The 17,938-nt window shown below is 34.1% G+C and overlaps 1 protein-coding gene across 1 annotated transcript in view; it reads right to left on the reverse strand.

Annotated features, from left to right (window-relative positions):
- The window catches only part of LOC129792945 (beta-1,3-galactosyltransferase 5), a 1,144,668-nt gene that overhangs the window by 783,293 nt on the left and 343,437 nt on the right, over positions 1-17,938 (reverse strand). The window lies entirely within an intron of this gene.

Here is a 17,938-nt window from a genome sequence, read left to right on the forward strand (position 1 = left end):
CATTTCTTCAAAATCACCACCCCTAGTGCTAAGGGGTGCGAATGCGATAGAACGCGAGGGAGACAGCATGAGTTTGGCGGCAGAATTTTTTTAAACAGAAGGCGTGGTTAGTTGCGGAGTCCTTTTTATTGTATCCTCAATGATGATGGGTACAAGATAAGTGAGTCTTTTATGCATACGTTTATGCATGACAATGATTGAATAAAATGGGGTATAACACATCCACACTAGGGGTTGGGGGTGCGCTGTGTGCTGTATATAGAGAGACCCCCCTCAGTGTGGAGCTTGCTCCTCTTCCACGGCTATATGTATTTTGTATAGGCGCTTTTTCAACCCCACAGCATCGGTATCGAAATATGCTGCTCGTACCATCGCGTGGTATGAAGGAAGAATAGAAAATAATACTGCCAACAGCGAGTGACAAAGTGAATTGTTCTATTTTATTTGTATTAAAATAATACAGAGGATCGCATTAAAAATAATAATTGTTACAGTGTCAAAAGGGGTGATTGTGTGACAATTTTTTAAAATTAATTTTTTTATGTTTACCTTTTCATTTTTAAAAGTAGAGTTTTCTAAGGAAGAAAAGTAATAATCAATAATTATTTTTCTTTGCTAAATTTTACCCCTACTTACGGTAAGTAAAATACTTAATTATAGAAATTAAGTTGTTAAGATGTTTTACGCATTGCAATGAATAAGGTAAGATCAAGGCGTGGCTTATACATTTTTGGGTTAATTTTCTCAAATGATCTCAAAGGAAAATGGAAAATAACATTGATTTTTTTTTTTAATTCTTATATCTTCGATAAATCTTTCTTTGTTTAGCTCGTATTTTCGAATAAAACAGCTTGGAACCTTACAATGAATAAACTCCTTTTTAAACTTTTTTATTTAAAAAAAAAATAGTTGTGATTCTTTTCTTTGTTTGAAAGATTAAATTATTTTTTTTAATTCTTAAACTTCTTCAAAAGAGTTTTTTCTCGTAAAAGCGATAACATTTCATTCATTCGTCTCAAAATGAATAAACTCCTTTTTGACACAAGAAGCCTGGCGAAAAGTTAAGGTTTAAGAGTTTTTAAAATGGACTGAAAGTAGTTTTTTCCGTTAAGATAGAAAAATCGTTTAAGGTAAAGTTGTAGCCTGGAAAATTTTCTATAAGAGAACCATAATTTAGCAAAATTTCTTTCAAAATAAATATTTTTTACGCCAGACTTTTTTTTTAATCTGATTTAGATTTTTTTAAAAAAATACGTATTTCTCAGTAATTTTTATGAAAATGAATTAGCAACGATATCCTTAAAAAAACATTTTTTTCTGTTCAAAATTCTTCAAAAATTTTTTTATTTTCTTAAAAATATTATTTTCTTTAAAATAATCAAACTTAGATGTCAGATTTAGAACAATTTCCCCTAATCTGTTATCCATAAATTAATTCCATATTTTCCATCATCTTTCCACCTCACAAAAGAAGCGAAGAAAATTATTTTATTGCTAAATTGGATAAGCAAATGCCATCATTCTTAACGTGAACAGGTGAAAAACCATGAAAAACCACATTGAGAGAAAAAGATTTGATTTTATGCGTGCAAATTAAAATTAATTCCACCGCCATATGCCTTGAGCTATTTTTTTTCTTTTTCATCATACTTTTGGTAACATATTTTTCACTCAACAATGAGAATTTAGAGAACTTTTTTTTGTTCTTATGGGCCAAATAAAGTAAGATAAAAAAAAGAAGAAGGAAACCTCCCTCGCATCCGCGGCAATTTTAACTTTGCCAATTCATTTATCGCTCTTTTGGGTACTTGAATAGGGGAGTGTGGGGTGAGAGGAAAGCCCGTTGGGTGGAGGGTGGTGTGTAGAAAGAATAATAATATTATAATAAGGTGAATTTGGATTTTATTATTATATCCCTCGCCCATATACCTCACTCAATAGTAATAAAGATGAAAATTTTATTAAAAGATGTCTCTTGCAGATGTCACCATAATCTTTTATCATTCTCCTCTTTTATTCCTTTTCCCCATTGCTTTTAGGGTACCTACTACATAAAATATATACGTACATACTTACCCTTATACTTACTACATGTATTATGAGATCGCACAGGGAGGAAGAAAAAGAGCGGCAAATCACTGTCGATGCGGAGGCGAAAAGAGACGATGAAACTTTTTAAGGATAAAGGCATATCACAATTGACGAGGGGGGAATTAACAGGACCATTTCTCCGTGAGGAAGGGAATTTCTTTTCGCATCAAACACACACTTCATCGATTAGCCTGAATGCGATCATAAAACAATGAGATTCATCCCCTGCTGCTGTGTGACACCCCTAAACGCGGAAAAATCCTCGCACCGGAAGGGAAATTAAGAAAAGCGGGTGACGCGCTCATTTTGCATTGTTTAATAACACTAAATTAGTTTCGCGTCTCACAGTTGCAAATGGCTCGCAAGTGGAGGGAGGTGGGTAACACACCCTTCGAATTTATGAATATAATTTGAATGGATGGAAATTACCTCCCTCGTGGTAAATTATTATGAAATTTAATAGCGCTCTCCTGTACGTTTCTGTGTGCTAAATCACTGGATGAAAGGATTGTTTTGGCGTGAAGTAAAGTGAAGCTAATTGTGATTCGTCTCGCATGGGAATTATCTATTTGACCGTGTAATTTTTCGCCTTCAACATGAGGTTTCATCGTCCTTTTGCTTAATATTATAATATTAAAGGGGTGGCATTTTATCTTTTATGCATCTGGAAAATTTTCACTTCAAACCATAATTTGAAATTCGTTTCGTTTGAATTTATTTGAAAATTTAAATTAATTTTAAATATTCCATTGGCGTGAATCTTTTTTAAAAGATTTAAGAGCATTTTTTATGGGAAATAGATAGAAGGCTGTTTTTCACAATCAAAGACGCTTTGATTTAAATTTGCCAACGATTTTTCAGATTTTCTTACGTTTTTCTGATGAATTTATAATGAATTCAGGAGGAAAAACATCTTTCTATTTATATATTTTCTCCTTGAAAAAAATTCAAATAAATAAATAAATTTCTAAAGAAAATTAATTCCTGCATACTCACATATTTCTTCAATTTAATCAATTGAACTCTTGACTATTTAACCAATCAATTTATGCACGCACAATGGCGATATACTCACACCATGAGCATCTCCCACCCCTTAGATCAAAGAGAATTCCAGCATTGACTCTATTGCGGTCTATTTGCACCACAATCACACAGCCAATTAACAAATGAAGCTGAAATTTAGCATCCTGCCTGCTCATACATAAATTCACCCACGAAAAATGAACGTTTCCACCCCCATAAAAAAAAGACTTCGTGAGCTTAATTGAAAAATCCTTCACAATGTTTATATCAAAAGTCTGCGGGCCGAATTGCAAAATATTAAAAAATAAAAAAAAAATGTTGCAATCCTTTTCTGCATTGTATTTTTCCTCTTTTGTACGCCCTGGTTGGGTTTTTTCCTGCACTCACTCTCTCTCTCCTCCTGCCTGGAATAAAAATCTCTCAACATGGGAATCCTCCATGTCAAAAAGTTCCCATTCAGCGATTTCAAAATATTTATCAAAGTTTAAAAATCATTTTTTATCTCACTGCTCATGTCTGCAGCAGTAGCAATTGGCGCATTTTCACTTCACAGCAGCCTTTTACCCAAAAAAAATCAACCCCATAGATTATATATGTGCTCACTCTCTCTCTGTTCGGGCGCACTGCTAAACGAACTGTGAATGAGAGACGATTTCCATATAGCAGCAGCATAACACACTGAATTCAGTTTCAAGATGCCATGGGGGCATTGTATATTATGCTACCCTCTACATACCTACATACCTACATACACAGAGTAAAAAAAACTGCCAGGGATGTTTGAAAATATTCACGAATATATTTTTCATCAAATTCATTTCGATGAATTTATAAAAATGAATATAATAGGTACCAATGAATGTTCCTTTCAATCCCGTCACAACTATAGGTATTATTTTATTTACGACTCCACAAAAGTGCCATCATTTAGCACTGAAAGTAAAAAAAAAACTGCAGAGGTCTGTATTGGAAAAAAACTCACCCCTTAGGGGGTTGTGAGCTGTGCAAAAATTCAGTATTATGGTGTTAACACGGGAAATAAAGCAAAAAATGGGGCCTGAAATGGTATTTTATATTTGTATGATTAATTTCCGACTAATGTACCACTAAACTGTTTTTTAATTAATTTCCCTCCGGGCGCATTTTCATCAATTTGTCTCGCAATTCAGCCAGAGTGCGCGTATACGGAGAAAAAGGGGGCAAAATGTCTGTTTTGTACAGAAAATAAAATCATCTTATAACTCACATACATTTTTCTTCAATATAATAATTCTGTGAAGTGAACTGAAGATTAATAGCTCTTTACCCATTTCTTCCATTATGTGAGTTTTTTTCTCCACCTCTCGCTCTCTCCGTAAACTCCGTGGAGGAAATATACGTGGCCCAAAAAAAGGCAAAGGGGTTGGGGTGAATGCGAAGAAAAGAGGGTGAAAGGGGTGAATTGGAGAAATTGACTTTCTTCTGCAACTTTGATTATTATTTACCATTTGTCATTACACATTCAATTTATATGAGAAATATGCTCCCTTTTGTCCATTTCATTGTTGGCATTCACGCCCCTCTGCACAAGGAAATTCAACTAGTCAAATGCGAGACATTGATTCCTATTTGATACATTCAATAAAATACAAAGGGGCTAGCCATTTGTAAAGGTACAGTGATAGGATAACTTGAGAATTTTGTAGCTCTTAACAGTCAACAAAGGCAGTTTTGTGTAATAAATCACTTTACAAGTAGGTAGATAGATTTTTTCGGTTATTGCTTGGAATACGATTAAAGTCCAAGAAAGATTATTCTGGTTTTTAAGAATCTTAAGATTAAACGGAGTTAGGTGAAGGTTCTAGCCTTCAGAATGCTAGTAAAAGTGACAGAAAGTCAGTTTTGAAATTTTTTATGTCTCAAACAGAGAGTGTTCAATAGACGAATATTTTAAGTTTTGGCGAATTATCTAAATATTGGCAAATAATCCTGATATTTTCATACAGATCCTTTGCTGAAAAATTAAAAAAAAAAAACCTTTTTTTGGATTAAAATAGCATGTTTTAAGCTCAATTTTAATACATTCTAGGCTAGAATTTAGTACTTCTTAATCATTTTTTTCCTCAATTAAGATTTGAATACTACTGAATTTGTAAAAATCTTTTTTATTATTATTTTTTTTCCTAAATTTTTAAAGCCACCCCTGAGTACCAATTTTCGCCTTAGTTTATCCTGAACCCAAATCAATTGAGATTAATATCTGAAATAAGTGAAAAGACTAACAAATCCACCCTCTCTACAAATTACTTATCATCCCCTTGATGTAATGACTTATTACTGCCATATCCCACATAAAGGGGCACACAAGTGTGAGAATGAACATATTGATCCTAATCGTCTAATCTGGCAGGACTCTCATATACTCCTCACAGCATATTGAACTAATGATTGATTTAATTAAATACTTTTTTAGTAGAATTTTTTTTTTGCAATATTTTTCTCGCAAAATTAAGTCCACCCCTAACTCCCCCTAGATTGACCCTTTGCGAAGGAAAATTGGGAAAATTTCCCTTCGATAATCTAATTAAAAGTAGAGCATCGTGTGCCGGAGAGGAAGGAGAGTGAGTGAGTGAGCAATGAATGACACAAAATGCTGCTTTGAAATATCATAATTTTATTGGCATAAAATCACCGAAAGGGGCTGCATCACACCGTGGCAAATCCCAGTTGAGCATCCAGCAACAATATCGCTCCTTTATTGCTGTTTAGCATCTGTTACCGTGGCACACTGGGGGTGGGTGTGCGATAGGGGTTGCCGTTTCTATGCGACAATTATGCTCTCTATCACATTCGGCCTGTCTGTGTGTGTGGCGGAGGGCTCCCAGAGAAGGGTGGTGTTTTGGGCGACAAAATAGGATTTTCACGCCTCGTTACAGCGCGTCAAAATCCCACCGAGAGCATTTTCCTTCTGCACGCTTCACGCGCAAAGCCAAAAGCGCATTGAGATGCAATAAAATCGCATTAAGTCAATCTGGAGTGGCTTTTTGTGAAAATAAATATTATGCATTATTGGCAAAAGGCACGTGGCCACTCTTCTTGGTGAGTTCTTGTTGTAGATTCAAGGAGATTTTCAAGAAAAGATTATGTGTCAAGAATTTTTAAAAAAAATTGCATAAATAATTTCAATCAGATTTTTTATAATTTCTGGGAAATTATTAGAAAAGAAAATTTTGAAAAAATTTTCATATTCTTTTTTTCTCTTTTAGTTAATAAACATTTCTTATTATAAAAATTAATAAACTGCCAAAGAGCGAAGATTAAATCTTTTAAAGAAATTCTTTTTTATAGCTAATAAAGGGTGCAATTTCTTTTATCAATAACCTAATTTTAAAATTCAGAATTACCTGCATGGTTCATTCGCAAACGTTGAATATCTTGCACTGCAATCATTTGCTTATCAAACTTTTAATGAATGCAATATAATTGCATTGGATGCATATGAAAATTTCTCCATCATCCAGAGTAGTGATTTAATTAAAAATCATCGCAATATACTGATTAATCATCACGCGATGGACACCCCGAGGCGAATTTTTGGCTTTCCATAATTGCAATGTCAATCATTTCAGGGGCTAAATGCAATTGATTCAATATTTAACTTTTTCATTCCCGGTATGCATGCAAAACTGCATGTTCGCGCAACGGAAACTTAATATTTTTCCAATTTGCTCCCCTTCAGTTGCAAACTCTTTTCCATCTCAAATGATTGACTATATGCAAACACGCATCAAATAAAATGTCCTTTTTGACATGAATTTTCTATTCTTTTTTTTAATTCAACATCAGTGACTTATTTGCTCATATATTGGTTTGTGATTTACATGATGACGATTCAAATAGATGAGAAAATGTATGCATAGACAGGGGGACGACTGGGTTGGTTGAAAAAAAAGAGAAGAGAATGCAGATTCATTGATGTTTACGCAGAATTAGCATATTTCACATTTATTCTCCATCCCGTGTGGTTCACACTCTGTCTAAATATCATACAAAACTACAAACATTCCGCGTTATGTAATTTTGCAATTAGTGGTGAGAAATCGCCTCAGAAATTCACTCATGTCCATCAACTTCGTGCCTCCTTTTGCCCACAATCGCATACACACCACCACCACCACCACCAAAATGCATTTCTTGTCGTGCAATTTGTTTACACATCTCACCTTTTTTTTCTTTGCATTATATCACCATAACACCTTAATCAATTCGATTAGAGAAAATTATCAAGGAAATTCCATGTGCATTTTCCACCAACAAAACGGCATCTCATAAATTGTGCGAATTGTGTAACAATCTATCATTGCATTGACATCACACGCGAATGCATTTTCATTGTCTCTTTCCCAGCTTTTCCTTTTTTTCTCATTTTCATTTAATTGTGAGTTTTCCCCAAAATTAAATCTCTCACCATGTCTTTACCTCCCGCCCCTCTCTATACATAATAATTTAAATAAATTAAATGTAACCGTTGATGAATGAAGAAGCACCACATAATTGCCATTTAATTGTTATTTGACGTCAAGTCGTGTAATTGAAGTAATTTTCAGATTTGTTCCCATATAATTAAGTTTAAAATGTTGCAGTGTTGTTATTCTTGAGCAAAAAAAAAATTTATACAGAAAAATGTATTGGAAATTTTAGGCAAAAATGGATAAATTAGGATGCATGATTTTAGGTGGAAAACAGCTTTAATGGTAAAGAAAATAAAATTTAAAAATTAAAAATAAATAAATAAATTTATAAAAAAAAAAATAAAAAATAAATAAAGCTAATTCAGCTTTTCTCTCTTCTTAAAATTGTTTGATTTGAAGCTTATTTGAGAGTGATCCGGATACAAAAATCTTAAAACTGGGAGATGATCACATCTCCAGAGTCCAGAGATGATCCCATTAACCACATATTACGTTAATTTACTTCATAAATAAATATTTAGGTAATTCGCTTTTGAAGGAAAATAAAATTCCCAAAAATTTCATTTTTATTTACTCTCAATTCTGCTTAATAACAATTTGTGTAAAAGAAAATTAACAAACTTCTGGGAAATTCTATCATTTTGTAAAGAATCACAATTTATATCAACCACATCGTAAATATTCTAAAAGAATTTGTAAATGTTGTTCTAAGGAATTTTTCAAATAATTAAAATGTAAACTCGCCTAACATTTTCGTTTTTTGGTTAAAAAAAATGCAATCAAATGGCATAAGGACAGACAATTTTCTTGCAAATAATCAAAATCAGAAAACAATTCAACTGAAAGGAAGGTAAGAAATTGCCCTTCCTTCTCACATTTTCTCCTATAAAATTCTTTGATTTTCCTTTGCTAAAAATAAGATTTATTTCCTTCGTAAAAGTATCAATAAAATTTATTTAAATCCCACAATTCTCAATGAAAAATTTATAAAAAATAAAAGAATTTATAAATAGATGAATAGTTTATAGAAGAAGTCCCCATTATTCAACAAATAATACAATAATAAATAGCCCGGATGCACACTTTGAACCCCCGTCAATAAACTCTTTATTCCCATTTATTTACCTGTGAGGTAATTTATTATCATCATTCCCGATGAATTAGCGTAGGTGATCCTAATGTTCTTTCCCGGCATACCTGCGCTGTAATCATCTGGAAATAGCTTCGCAGAAAAGTGTGATTTTCTCCCGTGGGTGATGATGCTATTTACTCATGTTTTATTGCCCTATTAGTGGGACCAACACCCATTGACGTGCGATACAAGCAAATTTTCAAACATATGCGGACTTTTCACATCTTTTCGCGCGCCTGGAAAATCCCACCCGCCTGAAAAATTGTCCCGTATTCACCCTGTGGCCGCATATTAACTTTGGGACATGAGTGTTGGTGACACTTTTGGTTTTTGAGCCTGGAATTTTGTGCAATATTTTGGACGCCCACGCGTATATAGTCGCTCATTATTACACAAAAATCTCTAAGCATGGTGCTGGACAGAAAATTTTAAAATGCCACCCCCACGCGCAATATCCCGTCGGGAAAGTGTTGATGTCACTTTTTCCGGGAGGGGAGGCAGGGGGTGAAAAACCCGGGGTGCTTTTTAACACTTTTCCGTGCCCGAATGAGCGACACTGGCAGCATATTTGGGGGAGGGGGAGGGCGAGGATGGAGTGTGGGCGCACCCTCTGAATCATGTGGGGATAAACCATTTATGCAAAATACACTGAATGGTGCAATTATTTTCATTGAGGGGCTCGTTTCATCGCGCATTTATTGGTTTTCTTGGAATTTTGTTTAAACTGTAGGCATTTTATTGTAAAATATTCTAATATCGAATTCTTTGCATTTTAATATTTATAAGGCGGTTAAATAGTTAGGTTGTAAATCATCAGGGAAATTTTATGACAACTCCAAAGCAGGATCTTGCTTCTTAGAAATTTTGGGGACAGGAGGTGAATCAAGATTGGAAAGATCGCTTGATTCTGATCAATCTATTAATCCTGAAAAAAAATTTCTTTTAAGAGAAAGAAAAAAACTATTCTTGATTTTTCAATTTACCTCCGTTGGCATCCTCTCATCCATCCCAAAATCATTGCTTGCAGTTTGGTTTTGCTTTGGCGTTTGTGCAGAAGGAAATAAAAGACGAGGGTTGCCTAAAAATACTAAAGTGTGCCCGTGACAGCTCGATCGTCTGAATAATAGCATTTGGTGCCGTCGAATAAGTGGGTGGGTTGCGTCTCACACATATGGCTAACACATTTAAGGTTTTTCACCCAAAATTTTCCCTTGAAAAAATCCCACCACCCCCAAAATCATCCCCGGAAAATCCCCTCAAATTAATTCCTTTTTTTCAGGATCATGTGAAAAGGAAACACTTAAAAATGTATAAGACAGCATTGAGCCAATAAATATTAAAACTTTGTGCTCACAGTTGAATTGTTCCGGAATTGTTGACACATTTAAATTAATTATACGCAATTTGTGTCTCACAAGCTTGAAAATTTGCTGCAGAAGTCATAAATTGTAGCATTATGTTCACATGACTTCACTGAAATTTGTCAATTTATGCTTGTATAGCGCGCGGAAGGCGAAAAAGGGGTTGGATATAATTTTAAAATTGAATCCACAGCACAAAAGGTGTTTTTGTTGCTCTCTTATGCTGCTTATACACTATTCCTCCGAAACATACCAAAAGCAAATAAAAGGACAAAAAGGAGGTAGGTATACAACAAAAATCATTTTATTCAATTTCTCCTTCAACCCTGAGAGATTGAGGTATGTTTGGCCGTGTAACAATTAAACAACATTTAAAAATTCAAAACACAATACTCGACGACTCTTCCTTGCGCCGCGAGGGGGGTTGAAAAGTCACTTCTTTTGTAATATTTTAAACCATCCTGAGTCTCACAGCATAAATATGTACGATGCGTTGCAACAACTCAGGCAAAAGAGCATAAGCAGGGCCTTGTTTACAAACCTACCCTATGGAGGTAAATAAATCGGAGAATGACTGAAAGTACAAAGCTTGATTACTCGTGGACTTCTTTTAATTTTAGTATTAATTTTTTCATCGAATTTTTGTTGGCTTTGACGTGAAAATTGAACGATTTTCGTTTGGTTATGTACATTAATACCGACAACTATACTTCTCTGGGAAATTGATTATGCTGCTATATGCTTTTAATGCAGCAATTAATAACAATACACCACATTCTATGTGCCAGAAGAACTTCTCATTAGCACATAGAACATGCTATATGCAAGTAAATTAGCCGTTTATGTATAAAATTTACAATGTGATGAAAAGTTAAACGTGATACCTACACCTTGAACTCGAAGTGCGGAATAAATTTATTAATGGCAAATAAGATTAATACGACGTGCTCAATTGCAGCTTTAATTCTCAATTATTCTATCTTATTTTGATATTTTCTTCCAAGTGATTCTTTATAATGAAAATACTTTATGTGACTCCCCTGGCAGTAATATTCAAATGAGCCATCGATGCGGTAGGAATGACACTTCAAGGAAATTGTCAAGAAAATTGCAAATGTACCAATCAAAATTTCAGAAAATTTTATTTTTTTGAATAAAAAAAAAATTGTTTTAAAGGGACAAGAATTTAAATGTCTTTAATTATTTTTTAATCTTAGAATTAAGTCAAAGATTTAAGAATGAAGTCTTGAAAATGAAAGCTCCTCTCTCTTAAGTGATCCCTTTGAAAAGCTAAATTCTAAACCGTTCTGAGATTTATAAAATTTTATTAAAAAAAAAGCTTTTTTATAAAGTACGACATTATTTAAAATACGACGACATAAACCTGTGCATATGCATAAAAAGCTTGGAAAAAAATCCAGATTCGTGCTCAAAGTGTCTAAGCTGATGTTTAGCTAATTATTCTACAATAAAATCCACGCGCGTTGTAAAAGAAACTTTGCTATTAAACTTACGTATTTAAAGACAAAACAATTCAAGATGTTTTTGCTCTTTTAGACTTCTTTGTTGAGAATGAGGGAATTTTCCTGCATTCTTAACCTTCTTCTTGAGTTCTAAAATATCCGTTTTATTCGTTTTAAGTTTAAAAATAATGAAAACCCTCTAAAATATCATCAAAATCCAATTCCTGAATCATTCCCTGCCCCTCTATTCCTCTCTATTTTGCAATAATTCTCAATATTATTCGCAAAAGTTTACTCATAAAGAAGACACGATTTCCTTCATTGATCTGTGCTGCAAACCCCACAGCTTTGGTATGCGGATTCAGCACGCAATTCGATCATTTAATTTCATGATTTGTGCGTTAAGTGAAAAAAATACGCATTATAGAACTTTCAAAACCCTTTTGTGTTCCAACAAAACTTAATGGCACACGGAGAATTTTCCCGTGAATTTCCCTTGCACAATATAGAGTAGAAGAAAAAAAAGGAAATTTAATTTTTCCCTTTTGGCCCAAATTGAAAAGTAAATCGCGCCAATAAAAGTGAAATGAAGCATGAATTTCCATGCGTTTTCTTGGGAAATTTTGATGTCTTTTGCAGAATGCAATTGCACTCGTAAATCACCCCATACTCACCTCATGCTCAGGTGTTGTATTTATCTACATGCAAACACATGTTTTCCGATTATCTCATGAACTTGACCCGAAAATGCATTTTACATGAAAATAAAAATTCAACACACAATTTATCCAGGTAAATACCTATTGCACTGAACAATCAGATTACTGTGCGGGACTTTTGTGTGTTTCTGCGTAAGCTTATCGCGGGTAAATCGTGGTTTGACAATTTACATAAAAATAAATACCTATAGAAATGATTGAAAGCTCTGCGGAAGCTCCAATGTGGTGGGTGGACAATGTGAATCATGCGTGTGATTAGGAAGAGAGTTTATTTTTAGCATTATTATTATGTTAAATAAAAGAGAGAGAATTTATTCTTCAAGTACAAAAATAAACTCTTACATGCAACATGTCCATTTAGCATGAGAAAGTCATGTTTATACAATGGAGAAGAGAGAACTATCTAAAAGGCTGCTGGAATTCCCCGCGTGCACGATGACGAGAAATCTTCTCATCACATGTATTCTAACGTGGTGAGTTAGCTATATATAAATGTTTTATAATACATACCTCTACAATGTTTACACTCAATAAGACATTTTGAACAGTCAGTGCTAGAATGCATAGAGATGGTGCTTCTAATTGCGAACAAATCAATAAAGTAACACACAAATTGCTCATAAATTGTATTTAATTAATTTAACTTTATGCATTTTAAGTAACAATTGGAGTCGCATGAAGTCATTCAAATGGGTGAAAGTTATTCCCCCTTTTTCCATTTATGCAAATTTCCCTCCTTAACAAAGCCTTAGAAGCAAATAAAATGGTTTAAATAGTTTAAATAATCCACCGCTAATCGACATTTGAAAATTTTTGGAAAGTGGCGGAAAATTTTGGCACACGAAGGTACAAAAGTAGCTCAAAATGTAGGTCATGCCTAGTGGACTGTGGCATTTTACTCCATTTCACCCACAACACGCAAATTGTACAATGTGGTCGCATATCCAGAAAATTTCGCAAAAAAAAAACCTCCACCCACATTCAGAGCTTTTCCATTTTGCAAAGGAAAACGCATTTTCTCATTAAATGCACACACATGCACAATTAATCATTTTATTGAATGTCTTTGGCAAATGACGAAGGGTAATCGAGAGAGTTGCAAGGTTCACTGCAAAATTTCCCCGCATTGAAGGCGAAGAAAAATTGCAAAAGGGAAATTACCCAGAAGAATTGCTTTAAACACACGTCCACGTGTCCTCCATTTACTTTTCCAAGAATCTCTATTTGCAGAGATGCATTCCGCATTGACGCCAGACACGATGATTGTCGTCTAGGTTGACTTTAGGGATTTTTTTTCTAAAGCTAAACAATGAGCATAGTTTGCATTTAATGTTAAAGAAATTACCCAGCTTAGCTTCAGGATTAGCTAAGAATTTACATCTTCTTTTAGAACATTTACGATGTGGTTGATAAATTGTGATTCTTTACAAAATTATAGAATTTCCCAGAAGCTTGTTCATTTTCTTTTACTCAATTTGTTATTAAGCAGAATTGAGAGTATAAATAAAAATGAAAGTTTTGGGAATTTTATTTTCCTTCAAAAGCGACTTACCTAAATATATATTTATGTAGTGAATTAACGCAGTATGGGGCTAATGGGATCATCTCCCAAATTTTAAAATTTTTGTACACGCATATATTCTAAAATACAAAACTTCTACAAGAATTTAACAATTTCTCGAATGAAATTTCAACAAAGATTCTTCATAAAATTCATGAACAATAAAAAGAGAAATAAAATTTCCTCCCAAGGCTACGGCGTAAGTTTTTTGAACTTGAAATTTCACACCAAATTAGCTAATTAGGCTGTAAAATATTTCATAAAACATCATTTTTGCATGCTAATATGAAATTCTAATTGCGCAGAGTTAATCGCACAAAATCACCAAATTGACTTTGGGATGTTCTGCGTACAATGTACATAAGTAGGGGGCGGTGAGGAATTTTCCAGCCAAGACGGGTTTTCCTGATTTAGTTGTTGTTGCAATTTCCACGGCAAAATAGCTGCAAAAAAAACTTTCCACGTGTAAATTACCCGGTGTTGTGGCCTTATCATTCATTGACAAGTGCGGCGTCTCACATGCACACTCAAGTAGTACTTGTGCAAATTAAATTGAGGGATATATCCATCAAAATTTTCCTCTATAGAGCACCTCAATGAGCTTCTCAAAGCTTCCACGCCAAGGAATGCAATCTCAAATTACCATAATTTATTTATTATGATAAATTGCACTACTTGCTGATGCTTTCTGGGTGCATTTTGTATTTAAATTGCAGCGAGAGAAAAAAAATCACATTGCGGATTTTTATTTTTCCAATTTGCAAAAGGCTTTTAATTTGTTTCTTCCAGAATTACATACATTTGTGCGTCCCCGCAGACAAAACATCACCAATTAAATGTTGATGGCAAACTATAGTCAGAATCATTTAATTTGATTTACGGTATCAAATTGACGTAAATGAGGTGTTTTCTTGTTCCGCAAATGGGTGTGAATGCCAGTTGGTGGGTGGATAGGGAAGGAAAAAAATTAAATATAAAGAAAAGCATCGTATACTCTCAAATTATTGACAACAATACGTTGATGGCGCAATACGATCGACCTCAGGGGAGGATCGCGATTCAATCAACACATTATTATCTCTTCCTCTTCACAGAGATGAATTACAAAGTATACCTACATATAATAACACGCGGGATGAGGTTCTCACTGATTAGACCCCTTTTGTCTCACATAACGACATTTTAATGGACAAATTGCTATTTAATTTTTGAAAAAAAGACGGTCCTTGTCGCCTTTGGTGGCGTCAAAGATCAAGTACTTGCGCGTTATTCCTTAATAGCAATTTTCGATGACAATGAATTAATAGTTCTCTGCCATTCTGCTGATGTTGTCCACAATGGCTCTCTTTGCACTCAACGGTGTGTCTCAAATGGCACAAGTGGCAAAACTCCACACTGCGGGTTTCCTGTGCATGTATTCCGAGGTGAAAAGCATCTCTGGGGCAACATCACTCAATATATTTTGCTCAGCCACATGATTGACAACGTGATGAGATAACTCATTACGCTGGTGCGATTTACATAAACAGCAAACACTCTTTTACATAAAAATAAAACCTACCTACCTCTAAAATAAATTAAATTTATGTGAATTCTCTCAAATAAACTTATGTGTCTTTGGTTTTTATTTTTGAATAATTTTTTTTTTAATTTATTCAAAAATTCTTTAAGATTTTTTAAAAGTTTTTTTGGGTAGCCAGAGAGGGTATTTAGCTGTCTAAACAGCCCAAAGATCAAGCAATTCAAGGATTTTTTAAGGACCAATAATTTCAAATAAAAAAATTAGATATCAAACGTTAGAATAAACATTAGGCGTAAGAAAAGAAATGTTTGAAAGGAAACGTCAATAGTTTGAACAGAAATATCAATTGTTTGAAAAGAAACGTCAAATATTGGAAAAGAAACGTCAAATATTGGAAAAGAAACGTCAAATGTTAAAATTAAACGTCAAATATTATTAAACCTTAGAAAAGGAATGTCAAACGTAAAAAAAAATTACCGTTACAAAATAAAAGTCAAATTTTTGAAAAGAAATGTCGAACGTTCGAAAAGAAACGTCAAATTCTAGAAAAGAATATATATTTTTTAAAATCTCAGCTTCTATCAGCAAGCTAAAATACTAGAAAAGGTTTTTTTTTATAATTTAAACCAGTAAAGTATAAGAAAAATGTAATCGATCAATTTATTTTTTAATAAATTCTTCTTTTTAAATTCTTACAGAGAAACTTCTTTTTCCCAAAGAATTCTTTGTAGTCAACCAAATGGAGCGAAGAATAATTTTCAAATGGCTCAATTTTGTTGTCAACGAGTGTTGTGCATCGCGCAAGATTGCATTTAGTACCTGAATTAGTCCCACTAATGAGCTTTTTGTGGCTAAAAATACCTCACATGTGAAATGACGGATTTTCGCAATGATTTCCACAATAGCGCAAACTCCCGACGAGTACCAATGTCAAGAACACACGAAAGCGGCAACAAAAAAAAGACAGTGGAGTATAATCTCCATCTTGAGAGCCTTTCCCAGTGAGCGAACAAAATAAAAACAGCCCAGAGTATCGTGTAAAGCTACGCGGAAAGAGAAAAAAGAGGTGTAAGTAAATAAATATTTAATAAATTGATCGTCATGAGAGGTTTTCATCTGCAAACACCTTTTTTTAGCGTTAGCCCATCGTCGTGTTTTTCCCTCGTAACCTGTGTGACCAAATAGCAATCAGAAAATTACCTCAATGTGCGTCAGAGGAGGCAGCACTTCTTGGAGATCTTTTTGCCCGGAGAGTGCCTGTAGAAGATAATTAGCAATAAAGTCTAATTTGTTCACCCTTGACCAGCAATGTTTTTCCCAGGTGTGAAGGAGCAAAAAAAAAGCAAAATACAGTCGTGCTCTCGTGGTAGGACCGTCGTCAAAATGACTTCTCCGCGGTAAAACGGCTTCAGAATGAGGAATTTTGCCTTCGCAGTGGGACAATTAGTATCCTACCTTTCCAATAGTACTAATTGTCCCACTGCGAAGGCAAAATTCCTCATTCTGAAGCCGTTTTACCGCGGAGAAGTCATTTTGACGACGGTCCTACCACGAGAGCACGACTGTATACAGTGATGAGCCAAATTGCGCTCATCTAGTGGGATCCCATCACGGATCATCGAGACACACCGGATCACGTATTAATGTATTCAGTGAATTACAGAGTCTAGAAACTTCAGATGATTTGAGCTTTTTTCTGTACGAAAATATGTGAGAAGTTTTTGATTTTTTTCAAAAGGCAAAAAACCTTTGAAAAATTTATTTTTAAATATTTTTGACGTAGATAATTTTAATAAATTGAAAATTATGAACAAAGAGAGAAGTTTGATTGACGAGCTTAATTAGCTTCTTCTCTCCTTTGTAATTTGATCAAAAGCTTCGCCTCGTTAAACAAGAAGCGTTTATATTCAAGATTTACTGAATGATGAATAAACTCCTTCAGTTTTCCTCTCACTGCAATGGTAAACTGTCCTTAAGAAATGTATAAGAAAAGCTTTTAAAATTCAAAACATTTCTCCCGAGAAAATTTCTCTCAAGAATCATTGAGGAAATCGCGTCTTTTAAACTCTACCAAAGCCATATTGCAGCAATTTATGCATTTCACCCCATAAATGTTGCAAAATATGATCATATCAACAGTCAGTATAAAAATAGACTTAGAAACTGCAACAATTTTCTTTTACTCCGCGCATTTGTAAATATCCTCCGTTATCAAGATTTTTATTTTAAAATTCGAGAATATTCTTAACTGTTTCACAAGATTCACAATCTTGCACAATTTGCCAATGAAAAAAGAGAAAAAAATGAAATCACATCAACTTCCGATACTTCGAAGGTTCTTGCGGTCGGGAGAATGAATTCAAAAGAATAAAATATTGCGAAAACCGCCTCAGCTGCTAATAAGCGTCTTCGCGCGCATATATATGTAGCTATGTAGGTATGTATATATGGAAAAAATCGATTGATTTTTGCAATTCCGCTTGCATCCGAAACACCATTGAGAAATACTTAAAATATACATACATATATGTAAGGCATGGAGAATAATTCGGAGTATGCAACTTCCGAGCATGGATTTTCCACAAATGCACGAAAGTTTTCCCTTCCCATTG

Source organism: Lutzomyia longipalpis, chromosome 3 (assembly GCF_024334085.1).
Source record: "Lutzomyia longipalpis isolate SR_M1_2022 chromosome 3, ASM2433408v1".
Taxonomy (NCBI): domain Eukaryota; kingdom Metazoa; phylum Arthropoda; class Insecta; order Diptera; family Psychodidae; genus Lutzomyia; species Lutzomyia longipalpis.